Source organism: Oryctolagus cuniculus, chromosome 4 (assembly GCF_051225735.1).
Source record: "Oryctolagus cuniculus isolate XC-2025 breed Fujian yellow rabbit chromosome 4, ASM5122573v1, whole genome shotgun sequence".
NCBI classification, from domain to species: Eukaryota; Metazoa; Chordata; class Mammalia; order Lagomorpha; family Leporidae; genus Oryctolagus; species Oryctolagus cuniculus.
Window position 1 is genome coordinate 28,651,120 of NC_142870.1, and position 24,304 is coordinate 28,675,423.

A 24,304-nucleotide genomic window follows, 5' to 3' on the forward strand; every position below is an offset into this window, starting at 1 on the left:
AAAGTCAATTGCAGGTTTGAAGAATGGAACATAGACAGGAAGAACACAGAAATCCAAATTGCCAGTCTCAAGAGGATATATGAGAGCACCTAGATGGACAAACAAAATTAAAGAATACGTTTTGGTTCAAATAAAAAAGAAATCCATGCTTACTTATTTATTTGAGAGGCAGAAAGATGAAGAATGAGAAAGGCAGACTTACAGAGAGCTCTCCAAATGTCCACAATGACTGGGCTCAGCCAGAGCAGAAGCCAGGAGCAGGTAATTGCCCAAATCTCCCATCTGGGTGGCAGGAGATCAGTCATGTGAGCCAGCACCCTTGGCTTTCAGGGTCTTTATTAGTAGGAAGCTGGAATCAGAAATGGAGCTGGGATTAGAAAAGTAGGACTCAGAGGACCCCAGTGTCTTTTTTTTTTTTAAGATTTATTTATATATTTGAAAGGCAGAATTAGAGAGGAAGAGGCAGAAGGAGAGAGAGGTCTTCGATCTCCTAGTTCATGCCCCAAATGGCTGCAATGGCTGGAGCTGGGCTGATCCGAAGCCAGGAGCCTGGAGCTTCTTCCAGGTTCCCATGTGGGTGCGAGGGCCCAAGGACTTGGGCCATCTTCCACTGCTTTCCCTAGTGTCTTTGCTAGGCCAAATGTCCACCTCTGTGCCTGGTTTTTATAATATGCATCTTCTCTGAACTGTTATGTATGTATTTAATTAGTCAGTCAATTAGTGAGGCAGAGACTTAGAGAGAGACAGACAGAAGGAGATAGCCCATTCACTGGGTCACTCTACAAATGGTCAAAACAGTGTGGCTGGGCCAAGCTAAAGCCAGAAGCCTAGAGCTCAATGTGAGTGTCCAGGGACCCAGACACTTGATCTATCACCTGTTGTCTCTCAGTGTGTGTATTACAGAAAGCTGGAACTGGGAGCAGAACCAGGACGCAAACCCAGTTCTCCAACTTTTGTCTTAGCTGCTATGCCGCATGCCCTCTCTTTTTGAACTTGTTGAAGACTCTATAATTTATGTCTAGAAATTAAATCTCCGATGTTAGATCCTAAATTGAGAGCCAGGAATAGTGTCAGGGCTTCCAGTGGGCATCAGTTCTCAGAATCTTTTGAATACCTGTGCAATTATAAATGATGAGAGGTAACCCATACCGAGTGTTTTGCTATGATAATGACTCTTAAACAGTTTTCATGACTATCTGATATAATCTGCATAGCAACTCTCCAAGGTAAGAATAATTATTGTCCCCACTTAAAATAATTTTTATTAACATAAGAACAGATTTCAAACTTTCCATAAATACAGTTCCAAGAAGACAACCACACTGCCTTCACTCCCCTGTTCCCCCCATCCCCTTCACTCCCTCCCCTCTCTTCATTAGTTTTTGCAAGGACATAATTTTAATCCACTCTATATTCACAGGCTTAATTTGCCACTAATCATAATATTCAACAAGTACGAAGTTGGAAGACCACAGTGCCACAAAAGTATAAAGAGGAGTTAAAAATGACAATCATACCCCAAAGTGATAATTTCATTCCTATACATTTTCTTTGGTATTCTCCATTAGCTGCCACTATCAGCAAAAACATACAACTGTCTTTTTGAGATTTCATTCTTTTTTTGGTGGAATAGTATTCCATAGTGTATATATAACGCATTTCTTTATCCAGCCATCAGTTGGTGGTCATCCGGGTTGACTCCATATCTTAGCTGTTGTGAATTAAGCTGCAATAAACATGGGAGTAAAAATACCTCTTTCGTATTTCTGTAAACTCCTGGGAGTGGGATGGCTAGGTCATATTGCAGATCTATTTTAATATCCCTATTGTTCTCATTTTAAAAATCAGCAAAATAAGGTAGTGAGGAGACACTGTGATAAGTGATTGAAAATAGACTGTCTAGCTTGATAGTTTTGGATCCAGGATTTGAAGGTCAGTCATCTGATTTCCAGAGATCACTGAAAGACACAATCTCTGAGGAAGGCTGTGGAATCTAAGAATCAGCCAGGCAGGAGGTAGTGGATCACATTGGTGGAGGTATTGCAGGGGACCACAATCAACTTGGCAGCAGCTTACACAAGAGCTCCAGGCCGGAGAGTTCAGAGAACTGGAATCCTAATCAACAATGTTAAGTGTTACAAAGGGTTCCAGTATGGCCAGGGTTGTCTCCTCCTCAGCATTCCATTGTGATTTCCCTCTAAAGTCGCACTATTGATAATGTACAGTCTGTAAGATTTGGGCTATTGCCCTCCAGCAATGTGTATTCTCTCTGTCAGTCTGTAACACTGGCCTCTTGGTAAAGAGAGCCTACATTTAGTTTCATGATTCCTGCCATTGAAGAATTATTTCAACAAGACTCATGGAGATAACCTTTCCTATCTGATAGAGTTCCCTGCCTTCTTGTATTACTCAGCATTGGTTGGATTAACAAGCAAACCTCTAAATTTCAAAGCCCATATACAAATCATGTTTCAGTTGAGAAGTGCTATGGGCATAATCCTCGTTTAAAAAAAAACCTACAATTTAATTTAATTTGAGCTAATTTAATTTTGTAATGCAGGGGTAAAAGCCTTTCCTATCATATTCTGGTACCAGCATTAGAGTGATATAGCTGTTGGAGATACAGCCATCTGTACAATGTACCAATTTAATTCTTTGACCAATAGTTTTGGTTTTAAATTTCCATGATTTTACTGATTACCACTCTTTAATTTCTAATCAATTTACATACCTTCCAGTTATTCTTTTTACTTGCTAATATTTTTTTCTGTATAATTCCTCTTCAATTAAAATATTATGATAGTTTCATATCTCTAATATAGAATTTCCCTGGCAATGAGTCTCTTTGTAACCATATATTTATGGTATTCTTAGAAATTTTATTTTGCCTGTGTTAAAAATTCATTATTTCATGCCACCTCCAAAGCAAAATACTATTTAAAAATCTGTTAATTGGTTAAGTGTAGTTCGATAGTAATTTCACCCTGATGAAAATATCACAGCTTCCTCCCCATAAAGAGAGACAAATTTAGCTGGGATTTCAACAGATAGTTGAGCATAAACACATTGATTAGAAACAGGGAGATCTTCAGCTATGTACTTCTTTAGGATTTTTCTTTACAATGAGTCCCCAAGGAGCCCTACTGAGCTGTGTTTTAGTCTTGGTCCAGAGGATTTCTGACAAACTAATGTGGAAGGTGAAAGTCGTTGATAAGCAAGATGGAGTCACTCTTGCAGATCCAGAAAAAGTAGAGAAGAATGTCATGAAGGAGCAGCTGTATTAAAGATAAGAAGGACCACACATACCTTCTACAACTGACAGGAAATCCCTTCATGTCTTACACAAAACTCATGCCTACTCACTATACATGGCTCATGTGTTCTGCATGTCAGCACATTTTTTGATAACAATGTTTATCACAAGAAATTTTTCAAGACTACCGAAGTTCAGATATGCTGCTTGCCTTGGAACCATTGTCTCCACTAATTAGTTAAAGCTAACTGCTACACTGAGTTTTTGAGACCAGTTAACCTTATTTTACAATAGATTAAATACAGATTTATCCATTTTGCCTTCAAAATCTTCCAAATATCTCAAATTCTCTAGATGCTTCTATAAATTATGCATCCTGAATTATAACCCTGTAACTCATTCTGAATGAATTTACTCTGTTTACTGAGAGTTACTCTCTCTGTTGTTAATTTAGGTTGAGAATAGTAAGGGCTCCTAGGCCAAAGCCAATCAAGTACTTGGGTATGACTGTTAGGAGGAAACCCATTTTACCTGGTAAATTCAAGAATGAAATTGGACTCTGAATCCTGGATTACTTGGCACCAAACTAAATATACTAATTATTATGCTATATTAAACTAACATTAGACTATATTAACCTTCCAGGGTCCTTCAGATATAGGTAAAACACACAAACACACAAAATGGCTTCAAAAAGTTCATAAAAATGTATATTACAAAACAAATGCACAGATTTAAAAAATGTGCACCAAAATAATCATTTAATTCCATTTTCCATGGACTTTTAGCTCATATACTTGCCCAATGTAACTAGGAAGTCAAGAAATTACAGTAAATTTCAACATGGCTAGTTTCATGGGTTAAAAATATCATCAAGATCTTGCCTCTCTCTACATGTGTAGCTCTCCTGTGCATGACCTCATTCTTATACATGTTTTCTCCACATGCAACAAACCCAATGGTGCTGGGAATCAGGGAGGGGATGATCAGTTACCTCATCTGCTCAAGTAACAGTTGGCAGGTAGGAGAGTTAGCCCTTCTCAGACTGAACAAGTTTATCATGGAATGATAAAGGAATAATTCCTCAGAATAATATATATATATATATATGTACTAGAAAAATAAAAGAGCATAAAGCTGAGGTCTCTCTTTCCTACCTAGATTAGCAAGTGTGAGTCCAGGCCCACAGACAGCAATGAGGCAAAATGGAAGCTGTTATGAATCATTAGCTCACAACAAGTAATTCTCTTGCCAAAATTCTTTATGTTTAATATTTCTTAGGTGCTTTGAGGTCAATTTATCACAGATATGTTTGTCTATATTTTCCTGTTTAATATAATTTTCATTGACCATGCTTAATATCTTGGATGCTACTTTTCCATATATATAATATGTATAAATTGCCAATTTTACACTATTATTTTCCCATGCTACTTAATTTTTTTAATTTTCATTTTATTTGTAAGGCAGAGAGACTGAGACACAGACAGAACTTCCATCTACTTATTCACTCCCCTAAATGTCTGCAATAACCAAGGATGGGTTACGCCAGGCCATAGCCAGAAATTTGGAGCTCAATTCAAGTCTCTCTCACATGGGTGACAGAGACCCAAGGACTTGAGCCATCATCTGCTCCTCCCATGGCGCACATTAGCAAGAAGCTGAATTTAAAGCAGAGTAGAACTCTAGTATGGGTTTCCAAGCAGTAACTTAACCATTGCACCAAAATGCCCACTCCCATGATATTTTTAAATGTATTCACAAAATGCAGTTTCTATGAAGCTGGTTTAAGCTGTAAATCAGAGATATTACACACCTGTCTCATGTGTGATACTGGACAAATTTTAAACACTCTACCCAGAGTTATTCTTATGCATATTCATCTAACAACCAATAATGCCCAGAAGAATACTTAGCGAATTTTAGATGTCAATAATCACATGGGGAGTCCTTCCTAGATCTTCATTATATAAATTCCTTAGATCTAAAATTAATGTATGAAGACAGTGAGAATAGGTTTTTCTCCCTACTTTTCATTATAAAAGATTTTTATTATCAAATGAAAAGCTAGTCGAAAGGATAAAAGAAGTTTAGATTTTAAAAAAGGGGAAGCTGGTTTGGTTCATTAATTATGACAAAGATACTTATATGAGATGTTAATAGCGGTATATGGAAACTCTTTGTATACTGCTTCACAGTTTTTGTTTTGTAAATTTAAATCTATCCTGAAATAAAATATTAAAGAAATGATGTCCTAACTTGGTGGCAAGATAAGGCAAAATAACCTGTCTGAGGATAAGAAATGGCTGAGCCAGGCTTAGAATTTGTGGAAGTATCATATAATTTGATCAAATAAACATTTATTGGAGCTTACTATAGGCAAACCACTTTGTTATGTGCTAGGAAGAGGAAAAAATAATTGACACTGGTCCTATTCAAGTCAAACAAGTAATCTAATAGGAAAATTTTAAAATGAACTGAGACATAACATGAAATAATTATAACTAAGAGGTAAAGTAACAATAAGTTCAGAAACTGTAATGCATGATGATGAGAACATCTAGTAAAGTTTTAAAATGAGGTAACTTTTAATATTCCTTCCACAGACAAGATCTTCAGAAGTAAAGAAAGGAGAATGGCAGGCTTATCTAATATTATAAGTCAAAATTCAAACTAGTGTAAGTTTAAGGAAATTGGACATGGAAAGAAAGTAAGTAGATGATGAAGTAGGCATTGCAAATTTATTAAATTTCATAGGAGAAAGGACTGAATTTCAGTGACTGTAGATTCTGAAATTTTTGAGGAGAGGTTGACCATATCTTACATATTTTTGCATTTCCAATCTGTACCCAATCCCAGGATAGAAGAAATAACATGCTGTCTCACTTAACAAGGATCTGTCTCCCATTCCATCTTTGTTAATCCAGTTCACTGGGATAAACAGAGGTGGAGATTAATACCCTACTTGGATCATAACAATTGATGACTAAACTCATTTTCACCTGACCCATTTCCCATAAGCATGCCACAGTTTTTATTCCTGCTGCCTTGCTTTCAAAAACCCTTATGCTGGCACAAATCTAACTAAAATCTCTATGCCCTAGACTGGGTGACTTTTAAGATCATTCAGTCAGAAGCCCCCAAGTTCTTAGCTTCTAGTCTCTTTATTCCTATTCAAATTTACTCCACTCTCAGGGTACCTTCCCACAGAAGCATACTTCAGAGCCTTTTCATTTCCTTAACCCCTAAGTTCAGCAAATTAAATGACTGCTGTGAAACCAGAACCCTGCTTGTTGCAAAACTGAAAAGTATTCTTTGTGAACCCAACATAGGCAAATATGAGAACTGGGCAACAATAACATTTGTTTGTTTGGAATATACTATACAAGACAAAATGATGACTCCCTTTGGGACACACTGGCATCTACATCAGAAAAGATTGTTTTCTAACTCCTTAGAAATTAAGGGCATATTGGTCATGCTAATAAACATTTCATAAGTAGTCTGCACTAGTACAATCCTTATAAATTTTAAAGTTTGGAAATTTCCAAAAGCAATCTAAACCAGTGAAGCTGACTAAATTATGAGTGTTTCAAAAGATGTATCTTTAATCCGAGCATTACTTGCAATTCCAGTAACACAGGCCAAAAGAATTGTGTATCAGAGATTGGACCAGGTAATTTGCTTGACATTGCCTAACTACTCAGAAAACAAACCAACCATTGCACCAGTGCTTCCTGATTGCTGAATGTAATCGATACAAGTAATTATTCTTTAAATGACAACATCACTTCTTCCAAATAGCATGATTTTTGGAACATGATAGCTTTTTGTTTCTATCTTACTTTGTACATACAGCTGATAAGCACAGTATGTGCACATTTTGTTACAGGAATATTTCCATTTCAAGAGAATTTTAATGTGATATCACAGAAGAATCTCAATTCATAATTATGTGTAATTGAAGAAAGAAAAAATAAAGAGATGAAAACAAATTTTAAACTCAAGGAACTTATAGAAAATCTTTATAAATTTCTTTTTGGTCAATTTTTGTCTTAAAGTTCTATATATGTGTGTATATATATATATTTGATATATTACTCTTAACAAAAGTACATCTAAATATTAAGTTTATTGAAAATACTGTTGTTCAGTTGTTGCTTTATGAATGATTTTTTTCAGATTAATAAATTTGTTTCCAATGAAAATATTCATACTCATTAGATTTAAATAGTATGTAACAGATTATAAATGCAGTTTTCCACTGATATATATCTAAATTTATAGGCTTTAAAAAATTCATTCATTCATTTCTATTTAGCTTTCAAAGGTTTTCTAAATTTGTGTTGTCATGATCAAAATGTGATACGTTGTTCAATACTTGTATCTAAAAACAAAGAGTCTTTTATTGATCTATTGATTTCTGAGGGCAATTATTGTGGTTTCAGACATTAAAATTACTATTAACTATGAAATTGTTTGGACAGAGGCAAAACTATCCTATTAGTCAACATTCTGACTGATATTGATTGGCATTTTACAATAATAAATATAAATATACTAGTTGCTGGTGTCCAGCTATTTCTTTCTGACAGTTATGATCCTAGCAAAAAGATTCAAAATATGTATTAACCAATACCATCCCAGAGGTAAAAAAAATGTTAAATAACATTTCATGCTTTTAACTACACTGATTAAAAATCTTGATTCCTTGTTTTCACACCCACAGGTTAAAAATCTTGATTCCTTATTTTCACATCCACGATAGATCCATCCATGTCATTCAATACCTTAATTGTACCTTAAAAACATAATCTAAAAATTGCTCACTTCTCACAACCTTCATAGTTACAGATTTGGTTCAAGCTATCATCACCTCTTTTTTTTGTTTGTTTGTTTGTTTTGGACAGGCAGAATTAGACAGTGAGAGAGAGAGAAAGGTCTTCCTTTCTGTTGGTTCACTCCTCAAATGGCCGCTACGGCCAGCGCTGTGCCAATCCGAAGCCAGGAGCCAGGTGCTTCCTCCTGGTCTCCCATGGGGGTACAGGACCCAAGCACTCGGGCCATCCTACACTGCTTTCCCAGGCCATAGCAGAGAGCTGGACTGGAAGAGGAGCAACCGGGACATAATCCAGGGCCCTGACCAGGACTACAACCAGGGGTGCTGGTGCCGCCGGCTGCCTGTTCCTTGTTCTTTACTCTATTCACTTCCCCATATATTGATTGAGGTTCTAGAAAGTTCAAAATTGCATGCTACTAATAGATTCAACATCTAATATTTGGGCCTCTCATCTGTAAACTGAAGAAGTTATTGCTATAGAAGTATATGAAAAAAATCTAGTTTGCACCCATTAAGTTAATTCTACAAAGTTTACAATTCATTAGAAGTGTGCAATGTTATTTTTTAAATAGAGATTCATTTGTGAAGAGGTATAGCAAGAGACTGGACTATTTTCCTAGAAGTTAGGTCTTTATGACTCCAGAAAAAATAGTTTATAGGAACTTCTTTGTTTGCATCCTCCAACAATGAGAGAAAAGAAAATATTGACTATTTTATATATCTTGAGGAAAAGAAATGCTGTTTGTGTCATTACATAAAGTAGACCAATGCTAGGGTTTTATGTTCTGAAATTCACTCAAGGTTGTTGAGTGAATTTCCAAGTACATTTTCAAACGGAAATAAGAAACTGCAATGGGAAAAATGCCCTATGCTTTATATTAAAAATACATTTAATATCATAGAATGTCAGAGTATGATGTCTAATACAGTTGCAATACATTATGGAAGTATTAGTATCATTGCATTATTTATTTACCTATTCCCTAGATAACTGTAGCACTCATTTAAAAACAATCTTATAGAATGATGAGATGACCTGGAAGCATCCATCCATAATGACATCCTGAACAGTTTCTGGTAAGATGCCAGTTTCTGCGAGTTTTTTTTTTTTTCATTTCAATATTTATTATATTATTTTTTTAAAAATATACAGAACCTTAGCTGATAAACTGCAGAAATACCTTGAGATCTTATCCCAAAGTTTTTAAATATGTATTGCACAACAGAACACAAAGATATTTTTCAGTAATCTTAGGTAATTAAGATTTACTTAGTCACAGGCTTATTTAATATTTAACTGACAAAATTGCATATATTTATTATGTACGGCATGATATATTGAGTTATTTAATTTCATTATATATTTTGGATACTAACCACTTTTCAGATGTATTGTTTCCAAATATTGTCTCCTATTCTGTAGATTGTGTCATCACTCTGTGGCTTTCTTTGCTGCAAAAACTGATTAGTTTGATGCAATCTCATTTGTCTATTTCTGCTCGTGTTTTGGAAGTCATATCCAAAAAAAAAAAAAAATCTTTGGTTATACCAATGTCAAGAGGCATTCATTCCTGTTATGTTTTATCCTGGTAGACCTACAGTTTCAAGTATTGAAGTCTTTAATACATTTTGATTTGTTTTTTACATGCAGCTAAGTATGTAATTTATTTCTTCCATGATTGGGTATCCAGATTTCTTAACACCATTGAAGGGGCAGACTGTCCTTTCCCTGATTGTGTGTCCTTGGCATTTTTGTCCAAATCAATTGTGTGTAAATACATGGACATATTTCTTTGCTCTCTATTCTGTGCCTATGGTCTTCATGACTATGTTTGGTGTTGCTATTAGACCATTATGATTCCTATAGTATTGTAACAAATGTAGAGATCAGTACTATGATGCCCTCATCTTTGTTGTTTTTTTCTGGTCCCATATGAACTTTTGGATTTTTTCTAATTCTGTGGAAAATGTCATTAAGATTTTGATAGGAATTGCATAGAATCTGTAGACTGCTTTGGATATGAAGGATATTTTAACAACATCTATTCTACTCCATAAAAATAGTTTGTTTTCTGTTTATTTGTGTCTTCCTCAACCTCTTTCATTAATGTTTTATAGTTTTCAGTGAAAAAAATCTTTCCCTCCTTTTAAAGCATGCATTTTTGCTTTTTTTTTTGATGGTATTGCAATTGTGATTATGTTAATGAATTCTTTTTTGGATAGTTCATTATTAATAACCAGACACACTGCTGGTTTTGAATGTTGCCTTTGTATATTTTACTACTTTGCTAAACATGTTCATTTGTTCTGATAGTTATTTGGTGGAGTAGAGATTTCTGGATATAAGATCATCTCATCTGCAAACAGGGAAAGCTTCAACTATTCATTTCCAATTTGGATGCCTACTATTTAGTTCTTTCTTTTGCCTAATTGATCTTTCTATGAATTCTAATACAATGTTAAATATAAGATGTGAAAGAAGACATCCTATTTGTTCTGTATCTTACAGAGAAAGCTTCAAACACTGAGTATGCTATTGTGGATTTGCTACTTAAGGCTTTTAATGTGTTGAGGTACATTCCTTCTATACCTGATCTGTTTAGAGTTTTTTTTTTTTTATATTGAAGGATGTCGAAATTTTGTCAGATGATTTTCTGTGTCTCTTGATATGATTATATGATTTCGGTTACAGATTTATTAAATAATAATAAATTTCCTCAAGGTATAACTATGTTCTTTCATTTCAAAATATGTTCTTCTAACACTCACTGTTAGTAGCAAAAGATGTATAACAGGATATTTTAAACAATTTGTTATTTTTAATAAGAATATTTCTAGTTGAGCCTGTTTCCCAAATAAAACAGAAAATTTTGATTAAACAAGCTATTAGGTAATAGAAGGCACCATGACATATCCTTTTAGGATTTGTAGCAGTTGTTTTCATGATGGCATTTTTCCTTGAGAGAATCAGTGAAGAACAAGGTTCACAAATTAATATTTCATAACAATCAATCACAGTTCTACATTTCTTTCCCTTTATTTTTAATCAAGTTGCCCAGGTTGTTCAAATATCAGACTGCCTTCCTTTTAACTCAAATTATATTAGCTTAGTGGCTATACTTCTCATGCTAAGCAGAACAACAGGTAGATTCCTGTGAATAACATGAAATTTGTGAAGCGTTACTTTCTAGATGCTATTTCTTAGATGAACAAAGCTTTACAAAACATGTTGTGAATGGGGAAAGTAAAAATAATGACTCACAGTAAAAAAACCTGAGAATGATAGAACTTTAAGGAAGGATAGAAAGACCTCATATCATTATAATTGAAATGAAGTGTGTAGCCTGAAATGAAACTTAAACTTACAGATCCATGGAGATGTAAAAGCAAGTTAACAAGAGTGTTTGAAAGTTTGAAACAAACTGTACAGCTGTTCATGCACACATTTTTGCATGTAAGCTTGTAAACAGTTATTTAAGAATATTGCAGGCCAGCGCCACGGCTCACTAGGCTAATCCTCCGCCTTGTGGCGCCAGCACACCAGGTTCTAGTCTTGGTAGGGGCGCCGGATTCTGTCCAGGTTGCCCCTCTTCCAGGCCAGCTCTCTGCTGTGGCCCGGGAGTGCGGTGGAGGATGGCCCAAGTGCTTGGGCCCTGCACCCCATGGGAGACCAGGAGAAGCACCTGGCTCCTGCCATCAGATCAGCATGGTGCGCCAGCCGCGGCAGCCACTGGAGGATGAACCAACGGCAAAATGAAGACCTTTCTCTCTGTCTCTCTCTCTCTCTCACTGTCCACTCTGTCAAAAAAAAAAAAAAATTGCAGAATTTCTTTCCAAATTTTATTGAGAAAGATACATCAGTTCTTTCACCTGACTTCTCTCTCAATTATTAAGAATCACTGAATTCTCAAAATGGCTCTCATGATCAGAAAAACTTTCCAAGACAGTATTCTTTCAGACATAAGCAAAACAAAATTATTTTGAGCCTAAGACCAGTAAACAATGTAAGCAAATAATTTTATTAGTTTAAAAACTAATTTGGATTGCGAATCTAGAAAACAGTGAATTTAAGACATAAGCTTTCATTTAATGATTTGATTAATCTTTACTATGTTATTTTTTGATTTATGTTGATTTATGTTGATAGCATTCTCTAACAATGATTTTTCAGGAGTAACTTTCCTTTTAAGTTATTCAAGCTAAGAACTAATATTGAATAATAAGCTAGCTTTGGTGGATATAGACACAGGCAGCATATTTATTGCTTATGTTAAATTGCACAGGATATTATACTTTTATGGATTAACATGGGCAAACATGAAAATATATAATTTTATTTAAAACAATATGATTCTTTTATCAGTTTCAGTCCATACTGTTACATATTTTATATTGTGTTATATCTGTCAAATATATGTAAAATTATTAAATATTCCATAAATTTGTATAAAATTTAGATTGTTAAACATATAATTTGTAATCTATAAATTTATATAGTTTATATAAATAAATTTATATAAAATCACTGAATATTCAATGAATAATTTTTTAGTCACATGCTGTACTAACCTGTCCAGTCTACTATAAAAAAATACCATAGACTAGGTGGCTTAAACAACAGAAATTTAATTTCACACAGTTCTGGAGACTTTCAAGTGGCAGACAAATTCAGGTCCATCAAGGACTCTCGCTAACTTGTGGACAGATGATTTCTCAGTGCATCTCACAAAGCATTTGCTTGGTGTATGCAAGGTCAGGGAATATCAGTGAGAGCTCTCTGGTGACTCTTAGGCTCTACCTGATGACATTACGTGGCTTTACATTATTTCTTCTCTGAAAAAAAGATTTATTTTATTTAAGTGAGCAAGAGAAAGTAATCTCCTATCTGCCGCTTCATTCCCCAAAGGCCAGGTCTGGGCCAGGTCAAAACCAGGAACCAAGAGCTTCATCAGGGTCTCCGAGGGTACAGGAGCCTAAGGACGTGAGCCATTTTCTTCTGCTTTCTCAGGTACTTTAGCGGGAAGCCGGATTGGAAGTGGAGCAGCTGGGACTCAAACTGGCACCATTTTGGGATGCTGGCATTTCAGCCAGCGGCTTAACCCATTGTGTCACAATGCCGGCCCCTTTAAATTATTTATTTATTCAAAATATTCCACAAGGGGAAGGGGTGAATTTTTGGATAACACATATACTCAGTACGTAACACATGCTTTCCTTTTTTTGTACATATTATCAATAGATCATTTTCATTTAATTTCAGAATCTAATTACACATTTATTTTCTCAAAAAATTAGTTAAATAAAAAGTAATTTTTATTAATAAAAAGTAACTTTTTGGGGCTGGTGCTGTGGCTTAGTAAGTAAAGCCGCTGCCTGCAGTGCCGGCATCCCATATGGGTGCTGCTTGGAGTCCTGGTTGCTCCACTTCCAATCCAGCACTCTGCTACAGCCTGGGGAAGCAGCAGAAGATGGCCCAAGTCTCTTTGGGAGACCCCAAAGAAACTCCTGGCTCCTGGCTTTGGATCAGCTCATCTCTGGCCATTGTGGCCATCTGGGGAATGAACCAGAGGATGGAAGACCTTTCTCTCTCTCTCTCTCTTTGCCTTTGCCTCTCTGTAATTCTGACTTTCAAATAAATATATAAATCTTTTAAAAAAATTAACTTTCTTTTTTCTTCTATTTATTTGAAAGGCAGAGTTACAGAGAGGGAGAGAGGAAGAGACAGAGAAAGGGGTCTTCCATCAGTTGGTTCACTCCCTAAATAGCTGCAATGGCTGGGGTTGGGACAGGCCAAAGCCAGGAGCCAGGAGCTTCTTCAGGTCTCCCACATGGGTGCAGGGGCCCAACCTCCCTTGCTTTCTCAGGCCATCAGCAGGGAGTTGGATTGGAAGTGGAGCAGCCAGGACTCAAACTAGCATCCATATGTGATTCCAGCATTGTAAGCAGTGGCTTAACTTGCAACATCACAATGCCAGCCCCCAAAGCAAATTTCTTGGCATCATTACATACATTAGTAAAAAATTATCCAAAAAATATAAACTGTATTAAAATGTGTCTGTGTTTCTCTGGTATTTGAGAAGAGTCAGAGCATATAATTCAATTTTTTTTTCAGAGCATAATCTATAAAAGCCAAAGGATTCTCTGAATTTAAAGAATTCAGTTTTTAGGATGTGGATGAAGTCAAACAATTTGCTGTGTCAACTGTTCATTGTTAACTCAGAAATGGTTCCTGTCCTACTTTATTATATCAGTGGAAAAAAGGAGTTTTCAAAGTATGTCTCTATGAAACGTATAGATGGACTTTTCCTAAGCCAAGAAAGTTCACTTATCTTTCAGCCTTCAAGCTAGAAGCCTTTTTTGTTATTAAATTAACACCAGGTCAGTAAACAAAGTGTCGTTGTGTGAACAGATTTTAAAAGAAGTAAGGCCGCACTTTGATTACTCTTTCCAAATAAAGTAAATGATTCTGTACCATAGGAGTTTCTTGGGATAAAATTGCACATGCACATTTTTGTAACTCCTAATTTGTTAAATTTAGTATTTGACTTTTTGGGCAATAACATGCTTATAAGAGTGAAATAAGAAATGACTGCCAGTAACAAATTTACCATTAATTTTATTTATAGTGAGGTCTAAACTCAGCTTCATTAAAATGATAGCTTGGTTCTATATATCATCGTCTTATGGATAATGAGACATTAGTCACATATTTTTGAGATGTTAGGCTATGTATTTTCTTAATAGGGTGCCACAACAAATTACCACAAACTAAGTGACTGAAAATAACCAACATGTATTTGCTCATAGTTCTGAAAGCTAGCAGGCGGAAAGCTGGTAGAGCTCTGTTTTCTTTGATGGCTGTGCGGGGAAATTCTTTCTGCCCACATCCTAGATTTGGTGATTCCTAGTGATATTTGCGTTTCCTTGGCTGCATCACTTCAATCTGTTCTTTTAATTTCATATAGCCTTCCATCTCTATGCATGTCCTCTTCTCAGAACAAAAGTCATTGGCTCTAATACCTAACTCAAGATTCTTAACTAGTTAAATTTGCAAAGACACCATTTCCAAATAAGATTGCATTTACATAGGTGGACATTTGGCACAGAGATTAAGACTTTGCTTGCGAAACCTATAGACGATATTGGAGTGACTGGGTTCAAGTCCCAGCTGCACTTTTGATTCCAGGTTCCTTCTAACGCATGCCCTGGGAGGCAACAGGAGTTATCTCGTGAAGTTGTGTCCCTTCCACCAGGATGAGAGAATGGATTAAGTTCAAGCCCCACTTGTCGTGGGTATTTGGGGAGTGAGCCAGTGGATAGATAATCTCTCTCCCTTTCAAATAAAATAATTCATTAATTTTTTAAAAAATATGCTCATATTTTCAGATGTATGAGTTAGGACTAAAATGTATTTTTCAACATATTAAACTGTTTCAATCCTTTTGCTGTTCTAAGAATTATTAAGATTTAGCTAAATATATGAAATGCACAAGATACATGAGAAATCACATGACAAGTATAAAGAGGAAAACTAATTATCTTTGTTTATAATTACTTCTCATATTTGACTTACTCTGAAACAAATTTTACTTCTAACAGGATAAATGGAGGAAAAATTACTTGATCCCAAATGATAAAAGCATTTTTCTTCAAAAAAGAAAAAAGAGCAGGTAAAGATGTCTGGATTTAAGAATTTTACTGCAAATGGTTATACTTGGTGAATAACCCAGTCCCTAAAAGACAATCACCACATGTTTTCCCTGATCTTTGGTAATTGATAGAGGGAAAAAAATGTAATGTATATGAGAAAATGAGATTCGATGAGATTCAATGATTGTTTACAGCCCTTGTCTTTACCGTTGAAGAACAGTATTTTTTCTTCTTCTTCTTAATATTTGTTGAATTCTTACTTAGTGCAATGTTAATCTTATGAGCACAAAATAAAATGAAAGTAGATCATTGTAAAAATAAAGAAAGAGTGAGAACGGAAGGAGGAGGTAGGATGGGAGCCTGGGCCGGGGGGAAGGTAGGGTGGGAAGTATCACTATGCCCCTAAATCAGAATATATGAAATTTGTTCACTTAAAAAATTTAAAAATTAAAAGAAACCCTTATTTTAATTAAGAGAAACATCCATCAAGAGAGGTACTCAAGTGAAATCCAGAGAAATCATGGGAAAAGTACATCGTGGATTCTGGTATTTACTTGATGTAAAGCCATAGGATGTCAAGAGGCACCTGGATGTTGGAATTTTCTGTATCCTTCATTTTCTTGCAAAAAAAAAAAAAAAAAACTCTGAATATTTATATATCGCAGTCCAACATACCAGGAAATATAGGCCCTAATTATTAAAAAAAAAAGGGAAGTACAGGTCTTTCTGAAAAAGCAGGAAATGTTTCTAAGCATGTTAGAGTGACAATTCAGAAAGGCTTGGTCTAGGATTGTGGAGAATGGAGGCTCTGGAGCTCTTGTATCAGGCAATGAACAAATAGAACTTGAAAAAAAAATAATTTTACCTTAAAGTTAACAGCTTACTTGAAAGTTCAATTAAATATATTATTGGATTCATTTATATTGCTGGTTTGATACATGATTAATGTAATTTTTAGATATCTTTTCATGTATTATAGAATTATGTAATTTTATATATTTATTATTCTTTTTTGTAATTGAGTAAATAGATTTCATCACATTAATTGTATTATAACTATAAAAATGAAAAAGAATTTTAAAAATTTCCTGAGTCAGCATCTAAGCCAAAATCTCTAATGGATAAAATCTCTGATAACATCAAAATGCACACAATGATGCAGAACAATAGGAACTCACATTTGTTGCTAGTGGGATGCAAAATGTTATAGTCACTTGGCAGATACTTTGGCATTTCTTGTAAAGCTACACATAGTCTTACCATAAGATAATAGCAATCCATTCCTACATACTTATCAAATGAGCTGAGATGACTTACATCCACACAAAAATCTGCACATGGGTGATCATGGCGGCTTTATTCATGATTACACAAAACTGAAAGCAATAAAGATGCTCTGCAAAAGGCGAATGGATAAACAAATCACAACACTTCCATGCAATTGAATAATATTGAGCAATAAAAAGTAATAAGCTATGTAGACACACAAATACATGGAGGAAAGTTAAATGGATACTGTTAAGTAAAAGAAGTCAGTGATCCCAAATATGTGCCATTGTAGGAAAGACAAAACTATTGACACAGTGAAGAGAGCAATGATTGCTATTGGTTAAGGGTACAAAGGGATGGATAATTGTATACAGGGGATATTTAAGACACTGAAAGTTAAATTTATGATGTAATAATGGATACATGACATTTGACATTTGTCAAAAACCACAAACCTCTCTAGAAAGGGAGGCAAGATGGCGGAATAGGAAGGGAGCACACTGATAGTCCGGGGAGAGATAGTTTAATAAAAGTGGAGATACTGCAGGTTCAAGGAAGAGTAGGGGAGGAAACAGCAGAAGAAACTCTTCCGGAACGCGTGATTCACAGCGGACCTGCGTGGAGAGCGTGGGAGCCCACAGTTCGGGACACCAGCGGCAGACTCAACACACCAGCGCTGGAACGCGAAGTGAGCCGAACCTCAATAGCCCGAGACACCGGCAGGCAAGCGGAGAGAGGAGACTAGAGGGAACGACCCCCGGAGGGGGAAGTTCACCAGGCTAACTGGAAGAGAGAGAGAGAGAGAAAAAAAAAAGGTGACTGGTACAGACACGGGTTTCTCTCTCTCCACTCACCTCTCAAGGGCGAGCAAGACAAAGAGCAGGCGCCATCTTGGACATACGTCATAAGCAGAGCGACCTCAGGTCTGCACCAGCCCTGAGCCTAGCAGAAAAACCTGACTCTGGGTGGGGCGAATTAACAGGAGATTAGTACCTAGTAAATTTGTGGTGCTACTGAACTGAGACTGTGAAAAAAGAGACGGTGGGGGAGAGAACTCACGGAATTCACGTGAGCACTCTCCAGAGAGGCTACAATTCCGTAATGGCAACCCAGTGGGAGACTGAAGGAGAATCTGAGCCCACTCTGAGGGCCGAACAGATTCCCTGTGTGGTCTTTGGGAAAGAGCTTCCGATCTCTGGCTCCTGTGGGTATATCATTTGCCTGCTAACTACCTCCAACTTCGTTCAGCTGTGCGGAATTACTTCCCTTTTGAATCAAAGAGAGAGAGAGAGAGAGATTTACCACGCCTAACCTGGGAGTGTCACCTTTGGCACATCAAACAGAGCTCTCAGGCCACACCCATCTCAAGCCCTAAGGCTCCATCAAAAACAGATAGTCCACTTAATCTAGAGTCATAGTATAACAAGAAAAAGCACCACAGTGAAGAAACCAAATATCTCCAATATGCCAAATAACAAACGCAAAAACCGAGGTAATAAAAACAAGGAAGTCACCATGAAGACCTCAAATGAAAAAGACACCCCAATTCAAGATTATGAGGATGATGAGATAGAAGAAATGCAAGAAGCAGATCTCAAAAAATTGATAAGAACATTAAGAAGTTCTCAAAAACAAATTCTTGAACTACAGAAATCCTTCATGGACAAGATAGAAAATCTCTCTCGTGAAAATGAAATACTAAGGAGGAATCAAAATGAAACGAAACAACTAGTACAACAGGAAACTGTGATAGTGACTGAAGTGAAGAATTCAATATATCAAATGAAAAACACAATAGAGAGCCTTACAAACAGAATGGGTGAAGCAGAAGAGAGAATATCGGACTTAGAAGACAGAGAACAGGAAAGGATACAGTCAGACCAAAGGAAAGAAGAGGAAATTAGGAATCTAAAACATATTGTCTGGGATCTTCAGGATACTATTAAAAAACCCAACATTCGGGTTCTAGGAGTTCCTGAAGGCATGGAGAGGGAGAAAGGATTAGAAGGCCTTTTTAGTGAGATATTAGCAGAAAATTTCCCAGGTTTGGAGAAGGACAGAGAAATCCTAGTACAGGAAGCTCACAGAACCCCTAATAAACACGACCAAAAGAGATCCTCAACACGACACGTTGTAATTAAACTCTCCACAGTGAAACATAAAGAAAAGATCCTAAAATGTGCAAGAGAGAAACGTCAGATTACTCTCAGAGGATCTCCAATCAGACTCACAGCTGACTTCTCATCAGAAACTCTACAAGCTAGGAGGGAATGGCGAGATATAGCCCAGGTACTAAGAGAGAACAACTGCCAGCCCAGAATATTATATCCTGCAAAGCTATCATTTGTGAATGAAGGTGAAATAAAGACTTTTCATTGCAAACAGAAATTGAAAGAATTTGTTGCCACTCGTCCAGCCCTGCAAAAGATGCTTAAAGATGTGTTACACACAGAAACACAGAAACACGGTCATCAATATGAAAGAAGGTAAAGGAAGGAAACCAAAGAAGGAAAGCTCACAGCAAAAGATCACAGGGAATTCAAAGCATATATTAGAACTTATCTTTGGCAAATGGCAGGGCAAAGTTACCACTTATCATTAGGCACATTGAACGTGAATGGCCTGAACTGTCCAGTTAAAAGACACCGTTTGGCTGATTGGGTTAAGGAACAAAACCCATCTATTTGCTGCTTACAAGAAATACATCTTTCCAACAAAGATCCATACAGACTGAAAGTGAAAGGCTGGAAAAAGATATACCACGCCAACAGAAATGAAAAAAGAGCGGGCGTAGCCATCTTAATATCGGACAACATAAACTTTACCACAAAAACTGTTAAGAGAGACAAAGAGGGGCACTATATAATGATTAAGGGATCAATACAACAAGAAGATATAACAATTATCAATGTTTATGCACCTAACTACAGGGCACCAGTTTACCTAAAAGATTTATTAACGGACTTAAAGAAAGACTTAGACCCCAATACAATAGTACTGGGGGACTTCAATACTCCACTCTCAGAAATAGACAGATCAATAGGACAGAAGATCAACAAGGATACAGTAGATTTAAATGACACTATAGCCCAAATGGATCTAACAGATATATACAGAACTTTCAATCCTACAGCTAAAGATTTTACATTCTTCTCAGCAGTACATGGAACCTTCTCTAGGATTGACCACATACTAGGCCATAAAGCAAGTCTCAGCAAATTCAAAAGAATTAGAATCATACCATGCAGCTTCTCAGACCATAAAGGAATGAAGTTGGAAATTAGCAACTCAGGAATCCCTAGAGCATACGCAAACACATGGAGATTGAACAACATGCTCCTGAATGAACAATGGGTCATAGAAGAAATCAAAAGAGAAATCAAAAACTTTCTGGAAGTAAATGAGGATAACAGCACAACATACCAAAACTTATGGGACGCAGCAAAAGCAGTGTTAAGAGGAAAGTTTATATCAATAGGTGCCTACGTCAAGAAATTGGAAAGGCACCAAATAGATGAGCTTTCAATTCACCTCAAGGATCTAGAAAACCTACAGCAAACCAGACCCAAATCTAGTAGGAGAAGAGAAATAATTAAAATCAGAGAAGAAATCAACAGGATTGAATCAAGAAAAACATTCCAAAAACTCAGCCAAACGAGGAACTGGTTTTTTGAAAAAATAAACAAAATTGACACCCCATTGGCCCAACTAACTAAAAAAAGAAGAGAAAAGACCCAAATCAATAAAATCAGAGATGAAAAAGGAAATGTAACAACAGACACCACAGAAATAAAAAGAATCATCAGAAATTACTACAAGGACTTGTATGCCAGCAAACAGGGAAACCTATCAGAAATGGATAGATTCCTGGACACATGCAACCTACCTAAATTGAACCAGGAAGACATCGAAAACCTAAACAGACCCATAACTGAGACAGAATTTGAAACAGTAATAAAGGCCCTCCCAACAAAGAAAAGCCCAGGACCAGATGGATTCACTGCTGAATTCTACCAGACATTTAAAGAAGAAATAACTCCAATTCTTCTCAAACTATTCAGAACAATCGAAGAAGAGGGAATCCTCCCAAATTCTTGGTGGGAATGCAAACTGGTCAAGCCACTGTGGAAGTCAGTTTGGAGATTCCTCAGAAACCTGAAGATAACCCTACCGTTCGACCCAGCCATCCCACTCCTTGGAATTTACCCAAAGGAATTTAAATTGGCAAACAAAAAAACGGTCTGCCCCCTAATGTTTATTGCAGCTCAATTCACAATAGCCAAGACCTGGAACCAACCTAAATGCCCATCAACGGTAGACTGGATAAAGAAATTATGGGATATGTACTCTTTAGAATACTATACCGCAGTAAGAAACAACAAAATCCAGTCATTTGCAACAAAATGGAGGAATCTGGAACACATCATGCTGAGTGAAATAAGCCAGTCCCAAAGGGACAAATACCATATGTTCTCCCTGATCGGTGACAACTGACTGAACACCAAAAAGGAAACCTGTTGAAGTGAAATGGACACTATGGGAAATGGTGACTTGATCAGCATAGCCCTGACTGTCAATGAACAACTTAATACATTATCCCTCTTAGTAGGTTTTTTGTCTGTTCTACTTAATATGACTGGTTTAATTCTGTAATTAATACACAGTTATTCTTAAGTGTTGAAAATTAACTGAAATGTGATCCCTGTTAAACATAAGAGTGGGAATAAGAGAGGGAAGAGATGTATAATTTGGGACATGCGCAAGCTGACTTGCCCCAAATGGTAGAGTTAGAAACATACCAGGGGATTCCAATTCAATCCCATCAAGGTGGCATGTACCAATGCCATCTCACTATTCCAAGTGATCAATTTCAGTTCACAATTGATCGTAATGAAAGGACTAAGAGTCAAAGGGAGCACATAAACAAGTCTATTACCTGCTAACACTAACCGATAGAATAAATAAAGGGGAGAGTGATCCAACATGGGAAGTGAGATACTCAGCAGACTCATAGAATGGCAGATGTCCTAAATAGCACTCTGGCCTCAGAATCAGCCCTAAAGGCATTAGGATCTGGCTGAAAAGCCCATGAGAGTATTTCAGGCATGGAAAGCCAAGACACTCTGGGAAAAGATCTCTGTGAGTGAGATCCCAGTGGAAAGAACAGGTCTTCAAAGAAGGAGGTACCTTTCTCTGAAGGGAGGAGAGAACCTCCACTTTGACTACGACCCTGTCTAAACAAGATGAGAGTCGGAGAACTCAGAGGGCTTCCATAGCCTTGGAAACTCATGACTGGAGCATAGGGAGATTACTGATGCCATAGACAGGAGTGTCAACTGGTAAAGTCAACAACAGGAGTCACTGTGCACTTACTCCTCATGTAGGATCTCTGTCCTTAATGTGCTGTGCATTGAGATTTAATGCTATAACAAGTACTCAAACAATATATTTCACTTTGTGTTTCTATGGGGGTGCAAACTGTTGAAATCTTTACTTAATGCATACTAAACTGATCTTCTGTAAAAAAAAAAAAAAAGAAAGTAATTATCAATTCCCAACTTGATTCTCACTGGGATTAAACATGACAATAGGTCTGATCTGATTTCATCATCATTTAAAAAAAATCATCTATTATTTTTCACTTTATGTTTCTGTGTGGGAGCAAACTGTTGAAATCCTTACTTAATATATACTAAGCTGATCTTCTGTATATTAAGATAATCGAAAATGAATCTTGATGTGAATGGAAGGGGAGAGGGAGTGGGAAAGGGGAGGGTTGTGGGTGGGAGGGACGGTATGGGGGGGAAGCCATTGTAATCCATAAGTCGTACTTTGGAAATTTATATTCATTAAATAAAAGGTTAAAAAAAAAACCACAAACCAAATAATACAGAGCGAAACCTAATGTAAATTTAAGTAATAATAACTTATCAATACTTTTTTTTTCTCAATTATAATCACTATGCCACACTAATCAATATGCTAATGTTAGGGAACAATATGCCGTGAAGTGGGTCTATGAGAACACTGTCTTGCTGGGCTTTCTCTAAGTGTAAAAGTGTTCTAAACATTGTCTATTTAAAAACCAAAATAATAAACATATATTTCTTTTTATCTTAAACAAAGTTTCATTGAAACAAGGCAATCCTTATAAATTACGTAGGGTTATTCTCCTAATGAATCCTGTATAATGCATATCATTTGATTTTCCTCTTTTCCATAGTTTCTGGAACTCTGTTACAATGATATAAAAAAGCCAACAAATAAATCAAATCTGTTATCTGAGAACTAAATCTTTGAAAGTAAACTTATTAGCATTTTGGGTTTTCTATCCAGCAGGAAATTACATAATCAACTTATTTTAATTCTTTGGCCTGTGGGATCTCTCTTAGTATCTTTAAAATGGCATTAGACATGGGTGGAAAATTTCACTTTTAAATCAAGATGTCATTTTTTATTAACTTTATAGTATTTTATATTCAAGAACAATAGTATATGTTAAATTACAGTATCAACATGCTAATATGTGCTAATGTTTTATTTCTACTCTCTCACTTTGGGTAGTCTTAAAGCAGAGCTATTCAGCACTAACAGAATGTGCCTTTTTCCTTCTAATTATATTGTTGTTTTTGTTTAAATGTTTCCGTGTCTGTGAGTGATACACAACAGGCTAACATGAATACCTCTTGGAGCCACATAGAAAAATAAAAGCAAATTCCCTCCAGAAAAATGTATTTTTAACTCTCTACCATACTATCACAAATATAATAAAAAATTTAAAAGATACGAATTCATTCAGAGTATGGAAAATTTGTTTCCATATGGTGAAAAATTATGACAAATAATTATGTTAAATTGTTTGCATTAAAATATTATGGTATCTCTGAAATATAGATAACTATAAAGTTGTCTTCCAATCTTTTTAGTTTAAACGTTGTTATTTTATAACAAAACTATAAAATCAGGGCTATTACTGTGGCACAGTGGCCTGCAGTGCCAGCATCCCGCATGGGCATAGGTTCGAGTCCCTGCTGCTCCACTTCTGATCTAGCTCTCAGCTAATAGCATGGAAAAGCAGCAGAGGATGGCCCAAATTTCTTGGTCCCTGTACCTATGTGGGGGACCTGGAAGAAGCTCCTGGCTCCTGGTTTCGGCCTGCCTTAGCCCCAGCCCCAGCCCCAGCAATTGCGGTCATTTGGGGAATGAACCAGCAGATGGAAGATATCTCTCTCTGTCTCTTCTTCTCTCTCTGTAACTAACTTTGTCTTTCAAATAAATACATAAATAAATAT